General features: G+C 47.6%; 1 long non-coding RNA gene across 1 annotated transcript; it reads right to left on the bottom strand.

Moving 5' to 3' along the window:
- Positions 1–728: 728 nt before the first annotated feature.
- Positions 729–27,405, bottom strand: LOC105472879 (uncharacterized). The gene is made up of 3 exons (XR_011625356.1): positions 27,042–27,405; positions 1,484–1,540; positions 729–1,099 (listed from the first exon to the last, which is right to left on the bottom strand). It is a non-coding gene; the product is annotated as an uncharacterized lncRNA (long non-coding RNA).

Raw genomic sequence — 27,405 nt, 5'->3', positions numbered from 1 at the left:
AGATGTGGAAACTGTTGCAGAGTCCATTTGTGCCCACTGAATATCCATGTGCTTCCCTGAATTTTCCAGCCTTCCTTGCAGTTAGGTGATTAATTATAGCCAATGACACATGTCATCTCCAGGCCCAAACACTGAAGACAGGGTGTGCCTCCTCCATCCCTCTTATCCCCTGCCACTGTGACCGGACAGTCCATGTACCCTAGATGGCACACTTACAAGATGGAGGAGGATCTGCCCATCCTCATCAGAGCAGGAAATACAAAGCTTCACTCTGTGAAGCCACTGAAAACTGGGGGCTTATTTGTCACTGCAGCATGGCCTGGCTTAGCCTGACTACTATGGAAATTGAGGCATAGAGAGGGGAAGTATGGATATGAGTAGCCCTGATAATGTATGTCAGATCCCTGCTCATTCAGGAAAGCAGATCAAAACAGGTAACATGGTAGGATTTTCTGCTCTAGGGTGATGATCATGCAGCATTGATCCTCTTGCTGTCATGCTTTATAATTTACAAGATCTATTCATGCCCAGAGTCATACAGTGAAGGGATAAGGGAGTCAAAACTAAAATCCAGGGCTTCCCCCACTCACGGCCTGATTGCCTATGCTTTTAGAATACTGATATCTTTTTAAAGGGTTATAACTCTCTTTTATCCTCCCCTCTCCAAAAAACAAAAACAAAAACAAAAAAATCTGATTGGCATACGCTTCTTTTTTCCCACAGGTTTATTTCCATAGAATATTTATTTCAATATTTAAATTTTGTCTTGAGAAGGCTCCAGTAGCCTGGAGATCATTGGAGGTACCCAAGGAGTCACAGGTACCAGGGCTGGAAAACTCCTCCCTCATGGGGGAGATCCCTGGCTGAGAGAATCCCCTTGGTTGGTCCCCACAGAGGTACAGCACCCATCGTCCCACTCAGACCAGCAAATGAAGAAGTTGGATGAGACCACATCAAAGCAAGATTTCTTCAAAAAATCCAAATCAGATCCAGGTTCCTCTTCTTCAGACCACATAGAGTGGGTGAAGGGTGCCTTCTGACTGCTTCCTCTTTCAACAAAAAGGGGAATGGCTGTAGGCCTGAGGGTGGCCATTTACGTCTGAGAGAAGGTGACAAGTTAAAGGCCAGGGTTGGGGACTCAGGCTCTCTGGGGCTCTGTGATGTCCAAATTGCAGCCTCTATCACCGGGAACCCCAGCTCTCCTGAGAGGCCCAACCCCTCTGTAGCCCCCACCCTGGCTGCCCAGCCAGGCCCACCTGATCTGAGATGTCGCCTCTGACCTTCATCTGCCCTCCCCTCCCTGTCAACAGCCAGATGGGGAACCCACCCCTCAGGTCCCATTTCCCCTCTGGCTCCTTCCTCCTGGGGCCTTCATGGTCTGACTTCCATCTTTACCTTGATTCTAAAACTATTCCAACCAAGGATATCACTGAAATGCTATTGCCCAAACAGAAAGACCTTAAGTTCAGGCCCCATCACTTACAAGTTTGTAGCCTTCGTTCGGCAAGTTATTTTCCTACTCTGGTCTCAGTTTTCTCACCTGTAAAACAAGAATGATAATAACAGGACCTACCTCATAGGGTTATTGTAAGGACTAAATGAGGTAATGGGAGTAAAGCACTTAGTAAAATGCCTGCTTCACATAGTCTATCATGCGATGAATATAAGTTAACAATCCTTCATCCAAAATCCCTGGGGCCAGAAGCCGGCATTTTTCCTTATTTTAGGAGGTAATATGGTGCCTAGGCTGTCTTTAGTGTATGTCCCCCAGTGGGTGCCAAGGCAGGGCCTCACAATCAGACACATTCATGATGCTGCAGTGACCATGTCAACTTTCACTTGGAGGGACTTCGGACTGCAAATAGCCTCTCCAGTTCAGATCAGATTTTGCTGCCAAATGAGAGTTGGCACCAGATTGACAAAAACAAGAAACAAACAACAACAGCAAAAGTAAAAAAAAAACCTTTTTGTCCCTGGGATCTTTGGGTTTCAGGCTTACAGATAGGGAATTGTGAGTTTGTGTTAGTATTATTCCTATTTACACAACTAGATTTTTCTGTCACCTAGAACATAGAATGGACTCAATGACTCCTTCCTAGGAAGCCCTGACTCCAGAGATCTTCCAGATTCTCTTCCACCCTAACTCTCTCCCTTTGGATCCTACAGCCCTGGAGCCAATGTGATGCAACCAAAGATAGTTTTATACCAATACCTGCTGCAGAGCCCCATGTACCTTAGACAAGCCTATGAGGGCAAGAATAGCGTTTTCTACTTCTCTGATCTTCTTAGTGACAAGTAAAGAGCTGAGTACACAGTCAGTGCTTAATACATGCATCCTACATGAACACTGCTGACCTCTCTATGCCTCTGTTCTAATCTTGGCTGACTTGGTGCTGGAAGAAATAGCATAGTGTACAGAAACTATGTAGCTTCTGGGTTCAGCCAAGCCTGAATTTCAGCCTACTCGGGCACCTCATTGGCTTGTATGTCTCTGTCTACCTAGAAGGCTCTACTTCACATCCACAAAATGAACATAGTAACCCACTGTGAAGGGTTTTCCCCATAAGAAGCCATCTGTGTAATACACCTTGCACAAGGCCTGGCGCTCACTGCGAAAATGATAGCACTTGAGTCATAAGATCATTGTGAGGATTACATGAAAGAAAGTTTATGTGGGTCTTAAGAAAGGTTTTAGCATGTTCTGCATGGTCAATTTTTTTTTTTTTTTTTTTTTGCTATATTTGAGAGATAATTTTACCTCTTTTTTGTGATAAATTTATATAACATAAAATGTGGCCAGGCGCAGTGGCTCACACCTGTAATCCCAGCACTTTGGGAGGCCGAGGCAGGCAGGTCACGAGGTCGTGAGTTCAAGACCAGCCTGGCCAACATGGTGAAATGCCGTCTCTACTAAAAATACAAAAATTAGCCGGCATCGTTGCGGGCACCTGTAATCCCAGCTACTTGGGAGGCTGAGGCAGGAGAATCACTTGAACCCAGGAGGCGGAAGTTGCAGTGAGCTAAGACTGCACCACTGCACTCCAGCCTAGGTGACAGAGCAAGACTCCGCCCCCCCACCTCCAATAAAGTATCACTTACCCGTTTTAAATGTACAGTTCAAAGGCATTAAGGACATTTACACTGTGTGAAACCATCACCACTTTCTATTTTCAGAACTTTTCCATCTTCCCCAATTGAAGTTCTAAATCTATTAACCAACAATTCCCTGTTCCTTCCTACCTCCTTCCCCCAGTTACTTCTAATCTACTTTCTGTGTCTATGAATTTTACTGCTCTAGTTACTTCGTGTAAGTGGAATCATATAATATTTGTTCTTTTGTGACTGGCTTATTTCACTTTAACATAATGTTTTCAAGGTTCATCCATGTTGTAGCATGTGTCAATGTTCTTCCTTTTTAAGGCTGAAAATATTCTAATCTGCTTATCCATTCATCCATAGTTGGAAACTTGAGTTTCTTCCACCTTTTGCCTATTGTGAATAGTGCTTCTAGGAACATGGCTGTACAAATACCAGTTCAAGTCCCTGTGTCAATTATTTGGGGTATGTACCTAGGAGATCATCTAGTAATTCCATGTTTAATTGTCTGAGGAACTGCAACACTATTTTTCGCAGCAGCCTCAATGACACTTTACTTGTTATTTCTCCACCCATCCATTCATTCAACAAATAATTAATGAGTGTCAACTATACGCAGGAACCACACTAGGTTCTGGGGATACAGGGAAGTCCAGTGTGGCAGCACACAGCAGGCCCTCAGGGACCAGCAACAGCTACAGATGCACCCCTTGGGCTTCTCCCCTGCTTTGCTGCCTGGTTAATTTCAGCACGGTCTTCCCCTGGTTAATTTCAGTACGGTCTTCCCTCTTCCCCATTCAGAGGGTCCTCCCCTCGCTCATGCCTTTCTACCTCTTAAGGTTTCTTTGAACCAAATCACCCTCCCGAAGCTTGCAGAAGCTCTTGGCTATTATTGAGCTCTTCCTTGCTAATCCTGGGTTTTACCCTCTCTCCCACATAATCGGTCTTCATTACTGTCTAGTCCCCTAAGCAGGTTCCCCAGCATTCTCACATACCCCTCGCCTTTCATTTGTCCCTTTGTCACGCATCTCCCCAGCTGCCCTGGAATCCCTGCCAGACCCAGCCTTCCTTCAAAGTGCAACAAAAGCTGGATTTTTTGTCCAAACATATGAAATCCAAAGTCACATTGTTTTGTGAAGTCTTTTGAGATGAATCCCCCAGAGCTTCAGGTACTCCCTGTTTCACAAAATCAATTTGGTTTTAACAGATTTCTGTTTGCGAATCCTCACCTGATTCACCTGATGTGAATCCTACCTCTGATTACCATGATAAATTGGAAGAACGGTTTGACAGAAAATGAACTCCTGGAAGGCCTCTCAGAGTTCTGCTGGGGTAGCTGTTCGATAGCATTCCATGGGGCACCAAGGCCTTTCGCCATTGCCCTGTGCAGCCCTCTTTCTGCAAGGGTCTGCAGTAGGGGTCTGCTCAGTCTTCCAGAGGTGAGGAGCTGAGCCCCTGCCAGCAAAACCCTTCCTCCTCTTCTACTCTGCGGTGGAGAAATGTTCCTGATGCTTTCTGCTTTCAAGGTTTTTTAAGCCTACCTGCCTCTGGTGTCCCCTGAAGGCCTCCAGCTCACATCAGATCCCAGGTTTCCTAAATCCTAGCCTTCTTCAGCTACAACAATGGGGATCTTTTGTCTTGCCTTCTCATCACCCTCTTGGTTCTCACAGCTTCCTCAACCCATAACTGGTTGGGAATTCATGCTTGGACAACCCAAAACATTAGCATATCTAAAACTCACATTTACATTTTATTACTTTGTAGGAAAACAATTTACAATACAGCCTACAATACACTGGGGGAAAAGAGAAATTGACAGACAGAATTTCTCTTTGGTGGGGAGAGTAGGGGATACATACCTACGTATTATTTTTTTACACTTTATTTTCAAGAGAAAGTGGTTGATGAAGTAAACCAGGACTGTGGGATGCTAGCTGTCTTATACCTCTGGTGTGTCTGCCTCATTTACCCAAATCCTTTTTTTTAACCAGAGGAATTTTTCCCCAATGGGAAATCCCTGATTTTGTATTCAGAGCTCTCCCAGTTTCGTTCTCCCCCTTTTTGTTTGTGTGTTTATCTGCGAAACACAGCTAGGCTGAAGAGGTGCGCTTTGGAGAGCCAGGGAGGAATAGGTGACTACTTCAGGCTGTGAATTTCTTAGATTCAAACCTTGAAAAAGTATAAATCACCCCCAAGGCCCTAATTGGCCAACTTTGTGCATCAGAAATTATGTGAGGAGCCTGGGCAACACCACAAGACCCCCGTCTCTACAAAAAAATTTTAAAATGATCTGGGTGTGGTGGTGCTCCCAGCTACACCGGAGGCTGAGGCAGGAGGATTGTTTGAGCCCAGTACTTCGAGGCTGCAGTGAGATATGATCACGCCACTGCACTCCGGCCTGGGCCACAGGGCAAGAACCTGTATCTAAAAAAGAAAAAGAAGGGCCGGCATGGTGGCTCACGCCTGTAATCTCAGCACTTTGGGAAGCTGAGGCGGGTGGATCACGAGGTCAGGTGTTCAAGACCAGCCTGACCAACATAGCAAAACCCCATCTCTACTAAAAATACAAAAAATTAGCCAGTCATGGTGGCAGGTGCCTGTAATCCCAGCAACTTGGGAGGCTGAGGCAGGAGAATCACTTGAACCCGGGAGGCAGAGGTTGCAGTGAGCTGAGATCGCACCACTGAACTCCAGCCCAGGCAACAGTGCGAAACTATATCTCAAAAAAATAACAAATAAAAATAAAAATAATTTTAAAAAGAAGAAGAAGAAAGAAATTCTGTGAGGTAAGTTTACATAAACTTGCTGGAATGGGGTTCATAGCCATTTTGTGTGTCGAGTGGGTGGATACTATGTCTGTCACATGACAGCAGGAATCCCTTGACCTGTGTCCTCAAATCCCCAGGGCTCCTGAAGAGCAAGTGCCAAACAAGCCTTTAAGAAAACGACTCTCAGTGGATGCAGCTCTCTCCTTGCACTCAGTTCACAGCTTCACCAGGAACACAGCCGAGGCTGAACCCCACCGTCAGCGCCCCTCCTCTCAGCCTGCACCAATTGGCAAAGGGTGGTGACACCTGGGGGGACAGAATGCCTAGGGATGCCCTCTAGCTCTTGCAGCATCCAGAGAAGAAGGTTGCCTCCCTCTCTTTGTGGCTCTGCTAAGATGTCAGAGAGGACAAGGGGAAAATCAAACCAGCAGGCTCTGGAGGAGATGTTGGTCAGGGACCTGCCACTGAAAGCCGGTACACAACCATGCCCATGCCCAGGCGGCTGCATACAACCATGCCCATCTGTTGTCAGCCCATCTGCCATGCCCCTGCGGCCACGCACCTGTCTAAGGCCACCCTCATTCGACCTTGGATTCCAGCCCCTGGTGTAGCCCAAGGCCCTCACTCTGTGCTGGGTGCTCTCTCTGCCTGATTGGCTTCTCCTCTGCTGAGGCATTCCTCCTGGTGCAAAACATGTTTTACTACCTCCCTCTTAAAAAAGAAATCCCTTGGAACTAGATCACCCTTCGGCTATTGCCCTACTTAGCTTCTTTCTTTTAGAGTCAAATTCCTCAAAAGAATTATTATCACAGTCACTACCTCCTCTCCGCCTATCTTTTCTTGAACCCTTGAAAATTGGGCTTTGCACCCCATGACCCCCGCTAAAATGGCTCTTGTCAAGCATCACAATGATACCACCGGTCAATCCTCAGTCAGTCCTCATCCTCCCCCATCAGTCCAAAGCATTTGGCCAACTGCTTGCTCCCTCCTTCTAGAAATACTTTCTTCTGTTGACTCTCTACCCCTCTAATGCCTGTTTTCAATCTCCTGGACTCAGTCCCCCTTAGCACAGGAGCTCGCCCCGGCTGCAGCCTAGGGCCTCTTCTTTTCTCTGCCTGCATTCACGCAGGGGTGATCCCTTCCCCTCCCTGCTTTAAATACTGTCCATAGGCTCATGTGTTTGGATCCTGGCTAAGACTGTGCCTAGCAGGGTGATCGTGGACGGGTCATTTCACCCCTCAAATGTAAAATGAGGTTTCTAATAGTACCCGGTCATAGAGTTGTTAGAAGGATTAAATGAGTTAGTATGTGTAAAGCATTAAAACAGTGGCTGCTGGATTTATTAAATAAATACTCTTCCCCACTTCTTTCCCTAGACAACTTCAGCTCCCCCTGTAGACCTCAGTGTGCACGTTTCTTCTAGATATCTGCAGCACCTCCTCCATGGTTATGCTGAGAAGACTGTGGTCAATGCATTATTACCTCTGTGACTGCTGACTTTCTCTCTCCACCATGCATAGGCTCCTGGAGAGCAAGGACGAGGTCTCCCGTGGGTCTCCCGTGATTCCTGCTCTGTCCTCTGCACCTAGGGTGATGGGGTCAGGGTAGCACCTCCATGAAAAGTCACTGGATGAATGAACGACCAAATACCTGAATGGATGGGCTCTGCAGCAACTGCTGTAAGCTGGGGACTTAACGAAGGGGCATGGGCCTCTCCCAAGGAAGAAGCCACAGAAGGGTCTTGGGAAGGACACGCAGGAAAGCCTGAGCCATGGAGGAGTCTGAGAAACATGTCACCCATTACCGTGGCAGAGGCCGCTTTGTCCCTCTGTTCTTCCATGCCTGCCTGCTCTGTGCCCTGGATGACATGACTTTATCCCACAGGAATGACTGGCGTTCCTGAGACACCTGACACTTGGTGGCTGGACAGAGCCCCAAGCTAGCCTTCAAGGGGCAGGACCAGGGGTTACTGTTTATACTCAGATCTGGAACTCAATAATGAGCTGGCGTTCCTTTCTGAAATGACCGACTCCAGGAAGCTTATGCCGTGGAGGCGGTGAGTGGGACCAGAGCAAGGTGTGCCATCAGGCCGGCCTGGGTTTGAATCGTGACCCCACCCCTTGTCACCTGTGACCTCAGGAAGAAATGGTTATAACTCTCTGATTCTTGAGTTGCAAAACAATATTCCTAGTGCTGTTGGGAAGGTAAAATGAGGCACTGGGCTTAGTACATTGTAGAAATGCAAATGTTTACTTCCCTACCTCTAACATGGACTGGAATTCTTCCATAGGTAACGAAAACGGCAGATATTAAGAAGCTCTAGAAAGGAGTGAAGCTTTTACCTTTTGTCCTATCATGAATTACACATTTGACCTTCCATAGGGTGAATACAAACATGATTCAATTCACTTCAACTCAACTCAAGGAAAAACTAGTTATAGTTATATATATATATGTATAGATATACATATTTACATTTACTGCAGGCACAGATATGTGCTACAGCCCAAGAAGAAGATGGTGAAATTCCAGTTTCATTCCTGTCTCTTCTTTCTCTAGAACTTTGTATATAAAGCAACAAAGCACTTCTTAAAGTCTTTAGAGTCCTGTTCTGCTAATCCTGTGATTCAGATGGGGTGAGCTTGTAGTGGGTAGGAAATTAACCTTGCTGAGCACCAACACTGCTGGCGCCTTCACATGCTTTCTGATGAAATCTCCATCCCCACCCTGTAATGCAGGTCTTCTGAACACGGAAACGAAGCCCCATCTCTAGAATCCCAGCAGACAGGGCCTCCATGAAGGACTGGAAAATTCCAGCACCTCAGAGAACACTTAACCTGTCATGATTGCGGGTGGAGGAGGCAGGAGGGGATACTGGCAGACCTTTAGAAGTCCTCAGCTCTAAAGATGTAGCATTGTCTGCAATGTGATTCAAGAGAAAAACATAACAGACTCATAAAATGAAAAACTTACATGTATGCTGCAGTTAAAATGGCTCCTTCTGGATATTTCTGAACACAAAATCCTGGATCATTTTATCAAAGGTGCATTTTCTCATAGCTCTGGAACCTCTGCTTTGCTGCTGCCCTAATGAGGCCCTTGGTCTGCCCACTGGACTAGGCAGCAGCCAGCGTCTGCTGTGTTCCATGAGATTGAGGGGTAAGCAAAGTTAGGCAAGGCCAGCTACTTCCACAGCCCCGCCACCGCCCGCCACTGGATAAGGAGTTGATTGTCTCTAAACATTTCATACAGGCACCCCATATAAGCACTATTTACAGGGCATTCAGAGAATCAGGAAAACTGATGAGGCCCAGGAGATAACTAGATAGATAGATAGATAGATAGATAGATAGATAGATAGATAGATAGATAGATTAGATAGATAACTAGAGAACTGCTTCAAGGGCACCGGGTGTGATTACATGTTCAAATCTGTCTTTGTTTATTTTTTCCCCCTCTCACATGAAAAGAAAGACAGATGTGTAGCTTCTCTATGAGTTGGTGCAACGTCTGGGTTCAGGTAGAAAATCCTAGGCCTCCTTGAATACGCTCCCAGAGCTTAGTGGGTTCCTTGGAAAATCTGTTGACAATTTCCTGTGATCTTGGATCCAAATGCTATTTTCCAAAAGGCCTTATGATCATGATTTTAAGTATCTCTGGAAACATATTGAAAGAACACACTCTCAAAATAATATTCAGCCTCGACATCTTAACAAATTCAGGGCCCAATGGCATAGTGCTCATTCTTGGCAGGGATGGGAGGAAACAGGAATTCTCATAAACTCTTGGAGAGAGTGTAGATTGATAGCTTTCTTTTTTAGAGCAACTTATAAAATCTATCAAAATTTTAAATACATAAATATCACCTTAGGTTATTTCATGCCTAGAAATGTATCCTACAGAGAGCCATTCACACAAGGGTTCAAAGATACATGAGCAAAGATATTCATTTATAATCAGTTTTGTCACATTTTTTAAAACTGGAAACAACCAAAATGTCCACCAATGAGTTAAATGGTACATGGTGTATCTATAATGTGGTATAGACTATGCAACAGTTTAAAAAAGTAACATGAAAATCCCTGTGCATGAACTGCCATGGAAAGAAGCCCACAGTCATTCATTAAGTTAGAAACACAAATTTTCAAACAGTATGAACTAAATCATGAGCATGTTGGTTTTTTAAGTATTTACATATATGTTTTGTCTACGCATAGGAACATCCGGAACAGGTCATTCACTGAGGGGAGGGGCTTTTGGTGATGGAAAAGAGGTAGAGGGCTAGAGAACGGGAACTTTTACTTTTTATTCTTCTATATCAAACTTATAAATTTTCATATATGAAGCATATGTCAATTTCAAAATAAAGATGGGGTTTGTTTGTTTGTTTGAGTTGGAGTCTCACTCTGTAGCCCAGGCTGGAGTACAGTGGCGCAATCTCGGTTCACCACAACCTCTGCCTCCTGGGTTCAAGAGATTCTCCTGCCTCAGCCTCCCAAGTAGCTGGAACCACAGGTGTGCACCACCATGCCCAGCTAATTTTTGTATTTTTAATAGAGATGGGGTTTCACCATGTGGCCCAGGCTGGTCTCCAACTCCTGACCTCAGGTGATCAGCCCACCTCAGCCTCCCAAAGTGCTGGGATTACAGGCATGAGCCACCATGCCCGGACATTTTACTTTTTAAAGAATGTATGGAGGCCCTTGGCAATGGACCTTCTGAAGGTTTTCTATCACCACCACATATGCTGCAACTATTAGGTTGGTGCAAAAGTAATTGTGGTTTTTACCATCACTTAATGTCAAAACTGCAATTACTTTTGCACCAACCTAATAGTCTTTGCCACCTCTCCTCCTTGAATACTGTTTCAAGTTCCAGACTCCTCCAAGTATAATTTAACCTGTAGGCTTCAAAGACAGCATCATGATCGGCTGCTGCAGGTGAGCAAGGATGTTCAGAGCTCTGTCAGCTTGCTGGGGACGGAAAGAGCTTGGCAATTTACTGAGCGTCTTCACAATCTTGCCTTACAGCAGCCTTCAGGACTGGCAGGACAGTCTCGCAGGGAATTCTTATTCCTATTTCTCCAGGGGAGGCTTGCACGGGTTACCGATCTTGGACCCAGTCACGACTTGAAATTCAGAGAGCCACAAGTGGATCTGGTTAGAAGCAAGTTAAGCTGATGAGTTTGTCTCTACTACAGGGGTACCTGCCTTTCCCCAGGATGAGCCAGATGGCAATTCTGGGCCCAAGCTCTCCCTCCCTGATCAGGTCCCAAAGGAAACAGCCCACATTGCCTCTCACTTTTACTTTCCAAGCTATCTGACAGTTAAATCAGACATGTCGGGAACCCAATCCAACTCTTTAAGAGTCTGCACAGCTCTGTGTCCTGCTATCGGTCGCTTAGCAATGCATCATTATAGGGTGACTGGAATCACCCAAAAAAGTCATATGTTGAAGTCCTAAGCCCTAGTATCTCAGAATATGACCTTCCTTGGAGATGGGGTCTTTAAAGAGGTAATTAAGTTAAAATGAGGTCATTGGGGTGGCCCTACTGCAGTATGACTGCTGTCTTTATAGAAGACGAAATTTGGATGCAAACACATACAGAAGGAGGCCCAGGAGAAGACACAGGGTGAAGACGGCCATCCGCAAGCTAAGGAGGGAGACTTGGAGCAGATCCTACTTCACAGCCCTCAGAAGGAACCAACCCTGCCAACACCTTGATCTCAGGCTTCTATCCTCCAGAACTGGAAGACGATGAATTTCTGCTTTTTAAGCCACCCAGGCTTGGAACTTTGTTATGATGGGCCTAGCAAACTAATACATACAGCTCTCAGCAGACAACTTTGTTTTCCTTATTTTCAACTTCTTGACACAGGGCCTCACTGTCCTGTACAAATTGTAATATATAAAAAAAAAAAAATCCTCAAGAGAATGACATTAAGATAGTTCAGCTCTACAAAATAAAGTGCAATCCCAGGCTAAGTATTCTTTTTATCTTAACAACCACTAACAGGGCTGAATGCGCCTTCAGTAACTCCAGAAGCTTATCAAATGTCTATAGGTAAAGCCGAGTGTGAAGGCACTTCCAAAAGGGGTTTAGCCCATCTGAAGGTGAAGAGACCAGCCTCACTCTGCTTCAGGGTCCTTCAGCCTCTTCAAAGAGAAAATGGAACCTTCCAGCATATAAATCCCAGGAAAGAGGGTGAACAAGAGAAAGCCCTTGAATTTGTTCCAAGGAGGATACTGTCTGTCTTAAAAGTATGAGTCTATGGGTGTTTTGTCTGTTTGTTTTTGTTTTTGAGACAGGGTGTCACTCTGTCACCCAGGCTGGAGTACAGTGGCATAATCTCAGCTCACTGCAACTTCCGCCTTCTGCCTCAGTCTCCCTAGTAGCTGGGACTACAGGCATGAGCCACCACGCCCAGCTAATTTTTGCATTTTTTGTAGAGACGGGGTTTCACCATGTTGCCCAGGCTGGTCTCAAATTCCTGGGGTCAAGTGATCCACCCACCTCAGCCTCCCAAAGTGCTAGGACTACAGGCATATGAGTTTTTATGATAAAAATAATGCTTGCTTTTAGAAATTTTGGAAAATATAGAAAATGCAGAAAAAATAAGAAAATCACCATAACTCTACCATGCTGAGACCACCTGTGTTTATATTTTTGTATATTTTTGTTTTGCTCTATATAGTTGTATTTCATAATTGGATGCAGTTATATACACAATTTTCATACCTTTTTAGTTATAAAGAATTCCTCCATGTTATTATAATCTCTCTGCAAACATCATTTTAAATGACTGTAAAATATCCCATCAAGTTGATCAGTTTTCTCAAATGTGAACTGCAGAACATCTGCAACAAAATTATATGCGGTATGTTAAAAATGCAGATGTTTGGATCTCACCCCAGATCCATTAAATCAAAATCTCTAGGGGTGGAGGCTGGGAATCTTCATCTCAGTAAGTGTCTCAAGCAACTCATGAACTTACAAAAGGTTGAAAACCACTAGAATTAGTGCAACTGTGGTTGTACATAACCTTATCTGAAATGCTGGACATTTTGGTTGTTTCCAGGGTTTTCTTTTATAAATACTTGTGTGTAGAACATCTATGTGCATAAAGCATCTTGCAAATTTTATAGCATTTCTTTAGGACAGTTTCCCAGAAGTGATATTATGATGTCAATGGTGTGAACCTGTTAAAGATGCTTGATGAACACACAACACACCTGCACACACGTTTAACCACAAGGTCTGCTCAAGTTCCAGGGAGAAGTGTGTTGCCAATTACTTAACTGTATAACTCTTATTTTCCAGTTCTTTTCAACAATGTTCTACCTTTATTACTGAAAATAATGAGTCGGGTCACAATCAAGTAGTTAAGGAACGAGCAGACAGTCAATAAAATGTCCTTTATTGATACAAGAAGACTCTGGCCTAACCCCATGCAAAACCAGAGCAGCAGATAGCCACAGGGACTCCAAGGACTCCAGACATCAAACGGAACTCCAAAGAACACAGTAGTACCCCATTGTACCCCTGTCCTACGTGCCACCAGGACAGTGTTCTCCTTAGTTCAAGGTCATCACCAACATTTGGAGGCAGCTGCACAGCAAGGATTCATGTGTAGGTGGGGGCTGGTCTCACCCTGCCCGACATAGAGGGATTTTTTCTTTTTTTCTTTCTTTCTTTCTTTCTTTCTTTCTTTCTTTCTTTCTTTCTCTTTTTTTTTTTTTTTTTTTTTTTTGAGACAGAGTCTCACTCTGTTACCCAGGTTGGAGTGCAGTAGCGTGATCTCGGCTCATTGCAACGTCTGCCTCCCGGGTTCAAGGGATTCTCCTGCCACAGCCTCCCGAGTAGCTGGGATTACAGGCGCCCACCACCACGCCCAGCTAATTTTTGTGTTTTTATTAGAGACAGGGTTTTGCCATGTTGACCTCAAATAACAAAGGTCACAGCAGCAGACAGAATGTGGGGGCCCCAGAGAGGAAAATGGGCTCACAGAACCCTAATGTGCTCAGAGGAGGGCAGCTTCTAGATATGGGGAGAGCGACAAAATGTAATGTTAAGTGCATAGCAAGCACACTGTTCTTACTGTGTGTTAAAATGGCTTAGAGGAGAGGAAATCATATAGAGACATGGGTAACCAGTCTGCTTAGGGCAACCAGAACTCATTCATTCGTTTAACCAGCATTTATACGGCATTTATTATGCACTAGGCATTTAACCAGCATTTATACGGCATTTATTATGCACTAGGTCTAAAAGCTTTACAAATATTAACTTATTCCATCCCCACAACCAACCTATGAAGTATCATCACTCCCATTCTACAGATAAGGAAACTGAGACACGGAGAGTTTAAGTAACTTGCCCAAAGTTGCACAGCTAGGCCAAGTGCTGTGGCTTATGCCTGTAATATCAGCACTTTGGTAGGCCAAGGCAGGTGGATCACTTGAGGCCAGGAGTTCCAGACCAGCCTGGGCAACATGGCAAAACCTCATCTCCACAAAAAATGCAAAAGTTAGCTGGGTGTGGTAGCATGAGCCTGTGGTCCCAGCTACTCTGGAGGCTGAGGCATGAGAATTGCTTGAACCCAGGAGGCAGAGGTTGCAGTGAGCCGAGATCGCACCATTGCACTCTAACCTGTGTGACGGAGTGAGACTCTGTCTCAAAACAAAACAAAAAAATAACCAAAGTTGCACAGCTAATACGTGGTGGAGCCAATATTTAAATCCAAGTAGCCTAGCTCCAGAGTCCATGATTTTAGCCTTGGAAGGAAGGACTGAGAAGCATTAGAAACCAATATACAGCAAGAAAGGTCAGTGGGTGACCCCTGGACAGGCGTCATCAGCCATGTCATTGAGTCTATCCTTGGGGGACCTTCACCTCACGCTATTTTCAGTTCATGCATCCCAAGATTAGGACAGTTCATGAAACCAAAGTGGGTAAAGCTGAAGCCACAGAGTCTATTAAAGTGTCATTTAGAGCAGAGACTCTATCTGCTAACCCTTACACACCAGCACATATTAGAAAAATGAAGTTGTTCAGTATAAACCATCCTTTCAACACCGGTCTCCACCTCTCCCCCACCCCAGCTGAGTGGGCACCACATTCGTGTAGCTGGTGCATGCAGTGGGTTGGCTGAGCATCTGGTATCTTCTGGAGCAGCACGGTAGATCTGCCTGTGAGAAAGCCCCAGACACCTGCACACTCCAGGAATACAGGCATACATGTGCGGCCTGTGTGCAGCACTCCCCACGCCTCCCCAACTATCTGAGACAGCAGGGGTGACCCCCTTGGTCACCCTGCCTGCTGGCTTCAGGCTGTGGTGCCTAAGCCCCTGGGGTGCCCTTCCCCTAGTACAACAACTCCTCCCTTAGAGAACACCTCTGCCTTTTATGTGAAGGACTGCAAAATCCATCATCAGAATCCATCATCCCTCGCCTCCAAGGCCTTCCACCACTGCAACTAATTATTTGTGTTGTAAACTCCCATGTGGAAACAATCTACGGGATTTCTCATCAGACCTGGCCGGCAGGCTAGCAGCTCACACGCCTGCCTGTAGACTGCAGCAAGCCAGCCTCCCCCTTTTAAACAAACACATTAAGTTAATAATAACACCGACCAAGTTTGACAGCCACGTTTACTAATTAATTCTCATTTGCTCCTTCTCTCAGGAAAGCAGGTAGGACTTGTCCGATTTACAGATGAATTAAGCCTCCAAACAGATTTCTCTTAAGGTGGCACCAAAAAGTTTAACCTGGAGCCTTCCTCCCAGTCAGCCTTCTCCACTTCCCTACCCCTAGGGTGATTCACTTTACCTAAGCTCCCCAAGGCAGTGTTCAGGATGGAGAAGATCCTAGTGATGACCAGTCCCTGCCCCTTGACAAAGGTGTAGATGGCTCATCACAGCACCCCCTTTCATTCACCTGGCCATGCAGAAGCACGTGGGGACCTCAGCCATCTCATCATTCCATTCTCACAACCCTCCTCCAGGAGAGTTGGTTATGATCCCCATCTCCCAGAGGCGTAACCACAGCTGAGAGGTCAAATGACACATCAAGATCAGAGGGCTCAGAAGCAGAAGGCCAAAAGCCCATTGTCTGCGGCCTTCCCCTTTACCTGGGGATGACTGGTTAGGAAATTTGTCCCAGGTGACGAAACAGCCAGCTTCAGGAAAACAGAATTCTCCATGCCCAGCCTTGGGTTCTGACCACAGAACCCGCTCTCTCCTCACACCTGTCTATAAAGGCCTCTGAGCTCTGGGCATGTAGGAGCTCACTTGTTTGTGGGCTTTGGTGGAAGGAGGGTGGATCCTTCTGGGAACCTGCTTCTACTCTGCAACTTCTATTCCTTTAATCCAAATAAGAATGCTGTTGCCCAGGCTAGACAGCCTTGGACTGATGTCATCAGCCATGCCATTGAGTCTGTGCTTGGGGGACCTGCAGCCCACGCTATTTTCAGTTCATGCATTCCAAGATTAGGACAGCTTGTTGCGATGTTCTCTGTCCACATATCTTAAACTCTCATCCTAGCTTCTCTCCCTTCTATTTCACTTTCTGAGCATTTTCTACACACCTATTCTACTAGGACCATCCATTAACATTTTAGATTATGTTTTGTTCTTGCAACAACCCTACAAGGCATGTATTATTCTTTTACAGTGCTGGTTTTACAGATGGGGAAACAAAGGCATAGCTTTCATTCCTCCTAAGGATTACGTGGCTGGTGTGCAGCAGAAGTGCAATCTGCCTTTAGACTCTGAGTTTAAGGCTCTAGTCTCCAGCTGATAGGAGGCACCTTTTGTAAGCTCTGTAGCTCTTACCCTCCCACTGCAGAGGGTGCTGAACTCTCGGGGCTAATGGCCCCGCAGTCACATTTTTTTAACGGGTAATGGCCTGTACAGCTGGCGACAGCATGCGTCATTTCCCAAGAATACTCAGGGGCCCAGATGCAGAAACTGACACCCCCACCTCTACCCCGGCTACTGGGCAAGGGGCATCAGCTGACTCTGAACGCTGAGAGCACCAGGTTTCTGAGATTGTTCTAAAAAAAGAAGAAAAAAAAAGGAAGTTCATTTGGCTTCCTGCTCAGTCTAGGACTGGCTAACCACGTCCCGCCTGGGATCAGCATGGTGGCCAAGACTTCATGAGTAATAAATAACACCACCGGGCTCTTCTTGAACCTTAGATCCCCTAAACCAACAAGAGCAGCTGGTGTTTTCTGAGGGCCTCCCTAAAGACCCACAGCTCTGTGATAGACAGGACCTCATGTATCCCCATATGTCCTCATGAGCCAGGGGGAGAGGGGTGGCCAAAGGGACTCTCCTCCTTATTTTAAAGGTGGAGACACTGAATCACAGAGGGGAGACGGGGCTTGCCAGAAGGGAGTGGCAAGGACTGAAACAGGTTGCATTATCTGCCAGGATACCACAAGACCTCTCCACTCCTCACCCGTGTCCATGAAAGAAAGAATACATTCCTAAGTCTCCCAAAGCAGCTGGACTGGAGCTGGCTCCACAGCAATTGTTTAAAGAAAAAGCAGTGGCCCTGATGGGAAGGAGCCCGATGGCCAGGGTGAACACAGTTTGGCCATTATCTGCAGGCTGGCCTCCCTGTGAGCTGCCCTGCACCGAGATAACACAGCAGGCTGTGCTGGACACAACTGGCTGCCTGTGGACTCCACCTTTCCCCCATGCTGGGTTCCAAACACAAGATAGCAAAGACACTGTTTGCCTAGAGAGCCTAGTTTTAACCCCATGCTAGCTATGGCAAGGCCCAGCTGGGGGATTTCTCTCCTTCCCTGCTTCAGGCGGGGAAGGTCCACTGAGCAGAGAGCTTGCCGGGTGAGCCTGCCAGGTAAGAAGGCTCATCTGCCTGCGCAGAGGGGTGTAGCTGACTACAGCCTCCTCAGAGGGTCTCCCCAGGCAGGACCTCAGGCTTGGACTCTAGGAACCTCTTTGGAGATAGCCCAGATAGATGGGCAAGGTCCTGACAGGTTGCCAGGCATCTTGATTCCCTCTTCCCTAATTCCAACTCCTAACTTCCAGCCCCTCCCCCGACCCTTCCCCTCCACTGGCTTCTATCACCCCCAGCTCACCCACAGGGTCCCCTCGTTCAGACCCATGTATGCAGGCCCTAGGCCTCACTTTCCAACAGTTCCTTCTAGCCCAGGCCTGGTGACTGGCTTCTGCAGAGAATGTTAGAGCTGAAAGGACCCTAAAGAGCCACCCCTCTGCATTTTACACACGAAGAAACCATGACCCAGAGAGACTGTGACAGATCCAGGGCTACCATTTGGTAATGGCAAAGACAGACTGGTTTCAGGAATTCCGGAAATGTTTGCTCCACCAACCTGCACACAGAAAGTCAAATTAAGGTAAGTTCATCCCTTTACAGCTGAGCAAACTGATGCCCAGAGAGGTAAATGGGCCTTCCCAAGGCTCACATTCGCGCTGTTTGTTAGTATGATCTCTTAGATACAAACTAAATGGAGAGGCCCCTAATCCTATTGGTGACAGCTGATGCGCAGACAGTGTGATTTTGCAACCTCACTTAGTCGCCTGTTAACAAGCAGCTCTGAAAATCCTTCTGCAGGGCTGCCCTGAGGCCCCCCATCTGCATGCTGCTATTCCTCGGAGGGGCACTGCCCCCAGGAAGCTCCTCTGCATGGATATTAATGCCCAAGTCAGAAAAGAAGCCGATGAATCTGAAAAAGAAAGAGGGCCAGAGAATCTTTCTATTTTACCTTTTTTTTTTAAATGGAGGAAATTCTAAATTATTCTAGTACCCAATCTACTAGTTGCCTGGAAAATGCCTGCTGATCCTTCAGTTGCAGGTACGTTGGTGCTAGAAGACCAGGTTTGCGTTCCAGCTCGGCAGCTATATGCATGTGGTCAAGTTTCTCAGCCCCTTTGAACCTGCATTTCCTCATTTGTCAAGTAGGAATATTACCTCCCTTTCCCTGCCTCTTGGTAAGGTTGACATTAGAAAATCGATGTAAAAGAATGCTCTGATTTGAAAATGTTCTGAAGACATAAGCGATTACTCATTATGAATACAATATTCTCCTTTCTCTATTTGAGAAAAGCCCTTTGTTGGCTGGGGGTGGCGGGGGACTCAGGTAACTCAGCCAAGTTGCTCCCACCAGTCTGATTTAATGGACTCCTCTCTTAATCACCACAGCTTCTCCCTTCTTGTGCCTGGCTCTTTCTGAGCTTTCTGAACTTTGCAATCCCCAGCTCACCCCACCCACACACCCCACGGTCCTTCTCCCCAACAGTTGCCAGCCCACCCTGGCCATAAACCGGTAGAACCCACAAGGGCTCTCAGGAAACAACTTCACCCTTACCTTCTCCCACTCCCAGGTCCCTCTGACCCTGGGGAAGCTCACATGGCCCCTCCTTTCCCCATAGTGGTGTCAGCAAAGTAAACTGGAGGCTGGTTGACCCCCAGTCTCTAAAGTAGGCCAGAGCCCCAGTGCTCTCAGGTGAATTCCAGGGCTTACTATGGGAAGGTGGGAGGTGGGCTGGGGGCCAGTCTGGTGGTACCAACCTCTGGGTACCTACCATCCTCTGAACCCCACACTGTATCAGAGGGAGAGGCTGGGAGCTGGCATTTATTAATCCTCTATTCTGTGCTGGGCACTTTGCCCACATTAGAGCTACTTCTCATAACCCATGGAGAGGGTTAGTATCCTCATTTAACAGGTGAGGAGAAACAGATTCCAAGAAGCTAAGCAACATACCCACAGTCACACAAGACTTCAGGGATGAACAGGAATCCAAATCCAGGGTTCTCACCTGTAGGCTTGGGCATGGGCGTGGATCCCATGCCCACAGTCATTTACTGAGTCTATATACATAGCAGGTTTACTGGAGTAGATCAAAAGAAAAGAAAGCATGCAATTCCCCAGACTTCTGGATTTTTTAAATCATGATCTCAAAATAAGTACTGGAGGCCAGGCGCGGTAGTTCATGCCTGTAATCCCAGCACTTTGGGAGGCCGAGGCGGGCAGATCATGAGGTCAGGAGATCGAGACCATCCTGGCTAACACGCTGAAACCCCGTCTCTACCAAAAAAAAAAAATACAAAAAATTAGCCAGGTGTGGTGGCGGGCGCCTGTAGTCCCAGCTACTTGGGAGGCTGAGGCAGGAGAATGGCGTGAACCCAGGAGGTGGAGTTTGCAGTGAGCTGAGATCATGCCACTGTACTCCAGCCTGGGCGACACAGCGAGACTCTGTCTCAAAAAAAAAAAAAAAGGTACTGGAAGTCAATATTAAAAATAAAAATAGTTGCTGTTAAGGTAGATACCTTTACTGTTACTGTGTTGCTTTCTCAAAAAAAAAGATTCCTTCCTAACCATTTCCTTTTCCCAAAGTGAACAGCTGATGTATATAAACAGTAGCCACTAGTATTCATTGACCACTCACTATTCTCAAAGCCTTTTATGGGAATGCTGTCATTTCATCTGCCAACAGTCTATGCAGTAGGTACTACTGTTAACTGGTTTATAGATGAGGAAACTGAGGTGCAAAAATATGGAGAGATTTGCCCCAGGTCACTGAGTTAGAGACTTTGAACTCCAGGAGTCTGGTGTTAGAGCCTGTACCCTGACCCATTAAACTTAATATTCCCAGTTGTGGGATTTCCTGGACCAAGGTACGGCGCCTAACCCAGTGAAGGTGTGTGTGCTAGTGCCAGCGAGTCAACAGGCCTCAGTAACTATTGAGTGGAATGGAGTGAAGGAAGGAATGAGTAGGGGAAATGGATGATTTGCTGTGGGTCTTGGGAGTGACTTGTGCACCTGGAAGTGGGGTGGGTGGCGGGGGGAGGGTTGGCCTTAAGCAAGGAGTTCTGAATCCTTCTCACTGCCACCTAGGAGGGCACAATGGGGATGGGGGGCAGTTGCAGACAGCTTCAAGGGAGTCAGGCCCTCCCCAGATGAGCTGCAGCTCAGCCTCAACCCTCATCCCACCCGTCCCACCTGGGAGATACTGACCTCCCAGGACAACACCTCCAGGCTGGTGTCATCTCCACCCAACCAAGGCGGGGCTGGGAAACCAGATGTGCCTGCCACAGGTGGGGCCGAGGCCAAGAGGACACCCACGGGAGGGAGCCCCAAACCCACAAGCGTTTGCTGGGCTTGGACACAGAAGGCAGCCAGGTGAGGTTGACAAGCTTCTGCTCCAGGAGTCACCATCTAAGAATACCTCAGAAAGGACCATGGCTCCCGCTTTCCTGCAGAGGAAAGTCTCCCGGAGTCCTCCAGTCTGCCCGCTCTTCTCCTCTCTCCAATCCGCTTTCTGCCTTCCACTTCTACCCCCAACCATAATCTAGCCTCTGCCCACCTCTGCTCTGCCCCTCCCTCCTCAGGGTCCCACTAAACACTGCCACTTTCTTTTCTCCCCAAACACCCCATGTCTTTTGCTTCTAAAATGCTTTTCCCTGCAGTGTTTTCTCTGTGTGGGATGTTCTTTCTCTATGTGTCTCTTGCAACTCTACTCAATCCTGCTTGTCTGTCAATCGTCTATTTTTTTTTTCTTTTTGCTGGGTAGGGGATGGAGTTTTGCTCTTGTTGCCCAGGCTGGGGTGCAATGGCACGATCTCAGCTCACTGCAACCTCTGCCTCCCGGGTTCAAGTGATTCTCCTGCCTCAGCCTCCCAGGTAGCTGGGATTACAGGCATGTGCCACCACCATGCCCGGCTAATTTTTGTATTTCTAGTAGAGATGGGGTTTCACCATGTTGGCCAGGCTGGTCTCAAACTCCTGACCTCAAGTGATCCGCCTGCCTCGGCCTTCCAAAGTGCTGGAATTATGGGCGTGAGCCTCCGTGCCCAGCCCAATCCTTTATTGAGATGCCATCCCTCCAAAAAGTCTTTCCCAACCACCTGAGAGATTAGATTCCCTGCCGCATTTCCAGAGCATATGCTGCCTTGGCCATGATTCGTAGACTCACTTATCTGCTTTTAATGTCCACCAGGGCATGGACTGTGTCTCTCTGGTTCATGACCCGACCCCTATTCCCTAGCATAGGACCTGGCACATGGCACTTGCTCTTCCGCAGCTTCCAGGGCCTCAGACACAGCACAAGTCTGACCCAATTTGTTGCAGGGAGGCTGAGGAATAGAGTGCAGGGGATTCTCGAATTCGCTTGAATATATGACTATAAGGCTCTGTTGGAACTAGAAATCCTTTGTCAGATGCCCAGAACCCCAGAGGCCAAGTGAGAGACAGAGCTGCCATGTCCACTGTTTTCAGGTGAAAGGCCCCCCCAACTCCACGTGTGGAAAGCCTTGCATTTCAGCTCAAGCCTCCACTCAACCAGCTTCTTGCAGGAAATCTGGCGCTGGGGATGGGGTGGGAGGTACGGGGAAGATCTATAAGCCAAGCAGGCCTTGGCCAGCTGAAAGCAAGCCTCAGTCCAGAAACCCACACTGCCCTCCACCCACGTAGCTCCTCCACCCCCACCCCAACCCCAGGGACCAGCCGGCAAGAACCTAAGCTTGTGTAAACAAGGCCACAGGAAAGCAAGCCCCTTATCTGTTATCAGTTCTCTTTCTCCAGCTCAGCCACTTGGCTGGAACAGCAGCCGGGAGGTGGGAGCTGGCCAGACTCCTCCCCCTTCTCCTTTATCTTTCCTCCCTAGCCAGCTTCTCCTCCCCCGGAGGTGGCTCGGGCTCCCCGGGTCACTGCTTCCCGCCAGCTGGAGAAGGGAGGCAGCAGCTATCTTAACAACCCAAGTCAAGGCCGAGTCTCTGATTGTCTGTGCCGGGGAGGCTCCCTCCTCCGTCCTTCCCTCCCTCCCTCCCTGGCTCCCTCGGGATGGGGTCACAGATGTGTTTATCTTGTTGGAGGAGGTGGGGAGGGATGGTGGGCCACAGTCTGCAAGCCACTGAAGGCACAGAGGGCCCACTAGGGTCCTAGTGACATCTAGGACAGAAGGGTTGCATTTTGGTCTTCATGATGTTCAGCTCTTTAGTTGGAAGAAGATGGATGAGAGTTCATTAGGTGCAAGGTTTCTTCCTGCTCAAAAATTCTGTGACGACCAGATAGAAGGCTGCGGGGGAAGGTTATTGGCTGGGTGAGTCTGACTGTCTGACTCGTCTCCACTTTGGACTTTTAATTACATAAGCCTGGTACTGACCCAGAAAGAGTGGGCGTCTGGCTAATACTCCCCAGAATGTCATGTTACACCAGAGGCATTCCAGCCTGAAGGAAACCTGTGAGTCTAAGACATCAGTTTTAATAAAATGAAAATATCTGAGCCACATCCCTAAGAAAATAGATTTCTGTACTTCTCAGATCAACTGAACTGGGAAGATGGAGGGAAGAGGCAAGTCTTCCTCCCTCACCCAGCCACATGTGCTTCCCTTCTCCCACCATATTCTAGGAGGTCCTTGGAGAAGGTCAAACAGGGAGAATGTACTCCACTGTCACTGCCCCAAAACAAGACAAATGCGGATACCGAGGGGATGGAGTACCTGGGATTTACAACAATACAGCAAGATTCAAAACCTGGCTGAGACCTGGCGCAGTGGCTCACATCTGTAATCCCAGCACTTTAGGAGGCCAAAGTGGGTGAATTGCCTGAGGTCAGGAGTTCAAGACAAGCCTGACCAACATGGTGAAACCCTGCCTCTGCTAAAAATACAAAAATTATCCAGGCTTGGTGGTGCATGCCTGCAATCCCAGTTAGTCTTCTCAAGATTCTTCCCTTGTGAAGCTTATATTGTATTTTGGGTTTTTTGTTTTGTTTTGTTGTTTTTTTAAGAGAGGCAGGATCTTCTGTCACCCAGGCTGGAGTGCAGTACTGTGATCATAGTTCACTGCAGCCTCCACTTCCTGGGCTCAAGCGATCCTCCCACCTCAGCCTCCTGAGTAGCTGGGACTATAGGCATGTGCCACCGTGCCTAGCTAATTTTTAAGAAATTGTTTTGTAGAGACGGGGTCTAGTTATGTTTTCCAGGGTGGTCTCAAACTCCTGGACTCAAGCAGTCTTCCCACCTCAGCTTCCCAAAGTGTTGGGATTACAGGCATAAACCACCATACTCAGCCATTATATTTTATTCTTATATTTGTTTATAACTCCATATCAAGACAATTGTTCACCAACTGGATTTTGAGGTCTCTGTATCTTCCAAGAATTTAGGACCCCTTAGCCTAAAGCAGGACTGACTTAAGGACCCTTTGTGTGGTAGACCTTACTATTGGACAAACATTATACTTCCCTGCCCCAGGAGAGTTGAGGTTTGGCCATATGACTTGCTTTGGCCAATGAAACGTGAGCAGCAGCGACAGGCGTCACTTCTAGACAGAAGTTTTAAGAATTAGTGAGTGATTCCATGTGTCGATCTTTTTTCCCTCTGCTGTGAAACCATAAGTGCTCCAGATCCAGGAGTCCCGGTGTCATGCCATCAGCCCAGCAGTGAAATCAACAGAGCAGTCCATGACCGACTCATAATGAACATGTATTACAAATGAAAAATAACCTTTCTTATTGTAAGCCACCAAGATTTTATGATTGTTATCACAGCATAACCACACCCACCTTGATGTTGTTTTTGTACACTAGTTGTGTCCAATAAAGTTGATTAGACAGGTTGTTTTCTATCTCCCTACTGACTTTTTTTTTTTTTTTTTTTTTGAGACAGGGCCTCGCTCTGTGGCCCAAGCCAGAGAGCAGTGGCGCCATCCCAGCTCACTGCAGCCTCAACCTCGCCGACTCAAGCGATCCTTCCACCTCAGCCTTTCAAGGAGCTGGGACCACAGGTGCATGCCACCACACCCGGCTAATTTATTATGTTGCCCAGGTTGGTCTCGAACTCCTGAGCACAGACGATCTGCCTGCTTCGACCTCACAAAATACTGAGATTACAGGAGTGAGCCACCGTGCCTGGCCTCCCTACTGACTTTTCACTGGGAAATGATCGACTGATTCCGGTAGATGACACTAAACCTTCCATAGACTACATGTAGCTTCATTTGTTATATTCATGGCTCTCCCACACTGTTCTTCCTGCCACTCCTAAAGGACAAGGCTTTATCAATCTGGGTTGTAGTGTCCCATTTTTTAAATTGGTGGGACCATTTAATTCACACTTTCATGTATCCTAGCCTGAACATTCAAGGTGAGTCGACTGGTTGTATCAAGGATACCCACATCCTCATCCTCTTCCCCCACTCTGAGTTCAGAGCATTCTACATTGGCCCTCTTTGTCCCATGGGCCCATGACAGTACCCTCCCCTGTGGCCAGCCATCCTTGCTCTTTACTGCATCTCCCTGCTTTCTTGCCAACAGCATTTGCCTTTGGGGCTGCTGTGCACCTTTCCTCTTTCTGTTACTTCCTGACCAGCCTGAGACAGGCTGCAGATGTTGGAGTTTCTGAAGTTTGAAAAGATGGTATGCTTATAGAGAAATATTGAGTGTTGGCTGGGCATGGTGGCTTACGCTTGTAATCCCAGCACTTTGGGAGGCCAAGGCAGGTGGATCACCTGAGGTCAAGAGTTCGAGACCAGCCTGGCCAACATGGCAAAACCCCCGTCTCTGTTACAAACACAAAAAAATTAGCCGGGTGTGGTAGCAGGTGCCTGTAATCGCAGCTGCTTGGGAGGCTGAGGTAGGAGAATTTCTAGAATCCTGGGAGTGGAGGTTGCAGTGAGCCAAGATCACGCCACTGCACTCCAGCCTGAGCCACAGAGCGAGACTTTGTCTCAACAACAACAACAAAAAAGAAATATTGAGTGTGTTTATCCAGGCAGGGATTGAGGCTGCCATCTGTGCCATTTGGCAGGAAGGAGGCTGAGACCTAGGTCAATGTAGGAGATGTTTACTGACTTTTGCCTCACATGGCAGACGTACCCACAGAGCAAGATGGAAAGCCAGGGTGGACTCAGCAGGTAGGTCAGGGGAGGAAAGAAACAGGGGTTATTGTGATGCCAACAAAGTACCAGGAGCTCTGGTCCATCCCCCTCCTAGCCCAGAGCTCCTTCCTTCTTGGAGACACAGGAAGGGAAGTTCTATTTTCCTTGCCTTCTCAGAAACCCAGATAAGCCAGGTATGGGTGCACATGTCTGAGAAGGAGAGGGACTCAGGACCACAGGAGAGGAGGAGGTTGCAGGGAGGAGCACCCTTCCGGATCCTTAGCCTCTCCTCTCACCCTGCTTCGAGGCTGCACACAGCAGCAGATACCAGTACAAGTTCTGAGTCCTGGAGATGGGGAGGAGAGAGGCAAAGGGTCAAGGGGAAGGCCTTGGGAGTGTATGTGGGTGGAAGCAACTGTAATTCCTCAGTCCTCTCCCTCTTCATGTGAAAGCCCTTTGTAAACTGTGAAACATCACTGAAATGTAGAGTAGTGCTGTGGTTGTTGTAATGATGATGATGATGATAATGATGATGATCATGATCATGATGATGATTTACTCTCCCTTTTGCCCCAGGAGTCTGCCCAGGTTCTCACCTGATGTCATTTGGTGAGAGTCTCAGAGTAACTCTGGCACCTAGCATGAGTTAACCCCAGGGCTTGATTTCTCTTAAGCGTACAGGGCCTGGCCACGTTTCCCAGCTTGCAGGGAGCTCCGTGTTCTGTGGCATTTTGGGTGCCCTGTCTCCCTCTACCCTTCTGGCCAGGGACTCATCCTCTGGTTCCACCCACCCAAGCCCCCATCTCTCCCGAAGCTACATCGCGTTCACACTTCCCCTGCACCCCCTCCCATCCAGCCGGAGATTAGCAGAGGCCTGCCTGGTCTGAACCCCTCACTGATACAAAGACTGGGGTCATCTGGAGAGCTCTAGGGATGGTTCCTAACTCAGCTCTGAAGGAAGTCAACTGTCCCCCTTGCCCAATACCTTCATGCCCCAGCCCTTTCTCCCCAGGCTACTACAGTGTCCTGGCTGCCCCCAGCACGGAACCCCAACACCCTGTGGCCACTGTGGAGCCTGCCTTCCTTAGGCAGCACCCAAATTCCAGACCTTTCACGGCTTCATCAGCACCTCCCAGTCTGGTGGCCCATCCTGCCAAGCTCTGCTTTCCCCCTCAAGGCTGCCGCCCAATTACTGTAAGGCCCCAGCAGATGCTTAGGAAGCGCCCAGCACTGTGGTAAGTGAGATGTGGATATCAAGTGGGACGGGCTCCTCATCCTCAGGGGAGTTAAAGAAACAAAACAAGTACCTGGAAGAAGAAACACATTCACAGCAGCCAAGGCCCTGAGCAGTGCTCTGTGTTTTGTGGAGTTCGAGAAGGAGTTTGGAGCTCTATGGCGTCCAGAAGTGGGGCCCAGTCCTTCATGGAAGACGAGCTTTGTCTGTGTAGAGAGAGCAGGGGGGACCTTGCTGCCCTAAGACATTCCAGAGAGATGAAGCTCTATCCTGTTTGGAAAAGACCTCCAGGGTTGGAGGCTTTGCTGCAGCCGGAACAATCCAGGCAGGTGGTTTTCCCCTTTGGTCCCTCTCAGACACAGTGTGTGCGCTGTGGCCTCAGCGCCTGCTTGACCCCAGGAGATGGAGAACAACTGGTCACCAGCCTCAGCGCAACA

This window comes from Macaca nemestrina, chromosome 7 (genome assembly GCF_043159975.1).
Source record: "Macaca nemestrina isolate mMacNem1 chromosome 7, mMacNem.hap1, whole genome shotgun sequence".
Lineage (NCBI taxonomy): Eukaryota > Metazoa > Chordata > Mammalia > Primates > Cercopithecidae > Macaca > Macaca nemestrina.
Note: the sequence above shows the minus strand (reverse complement) of the source record. Positions and strands in the feature narration are given on the sequence as shown.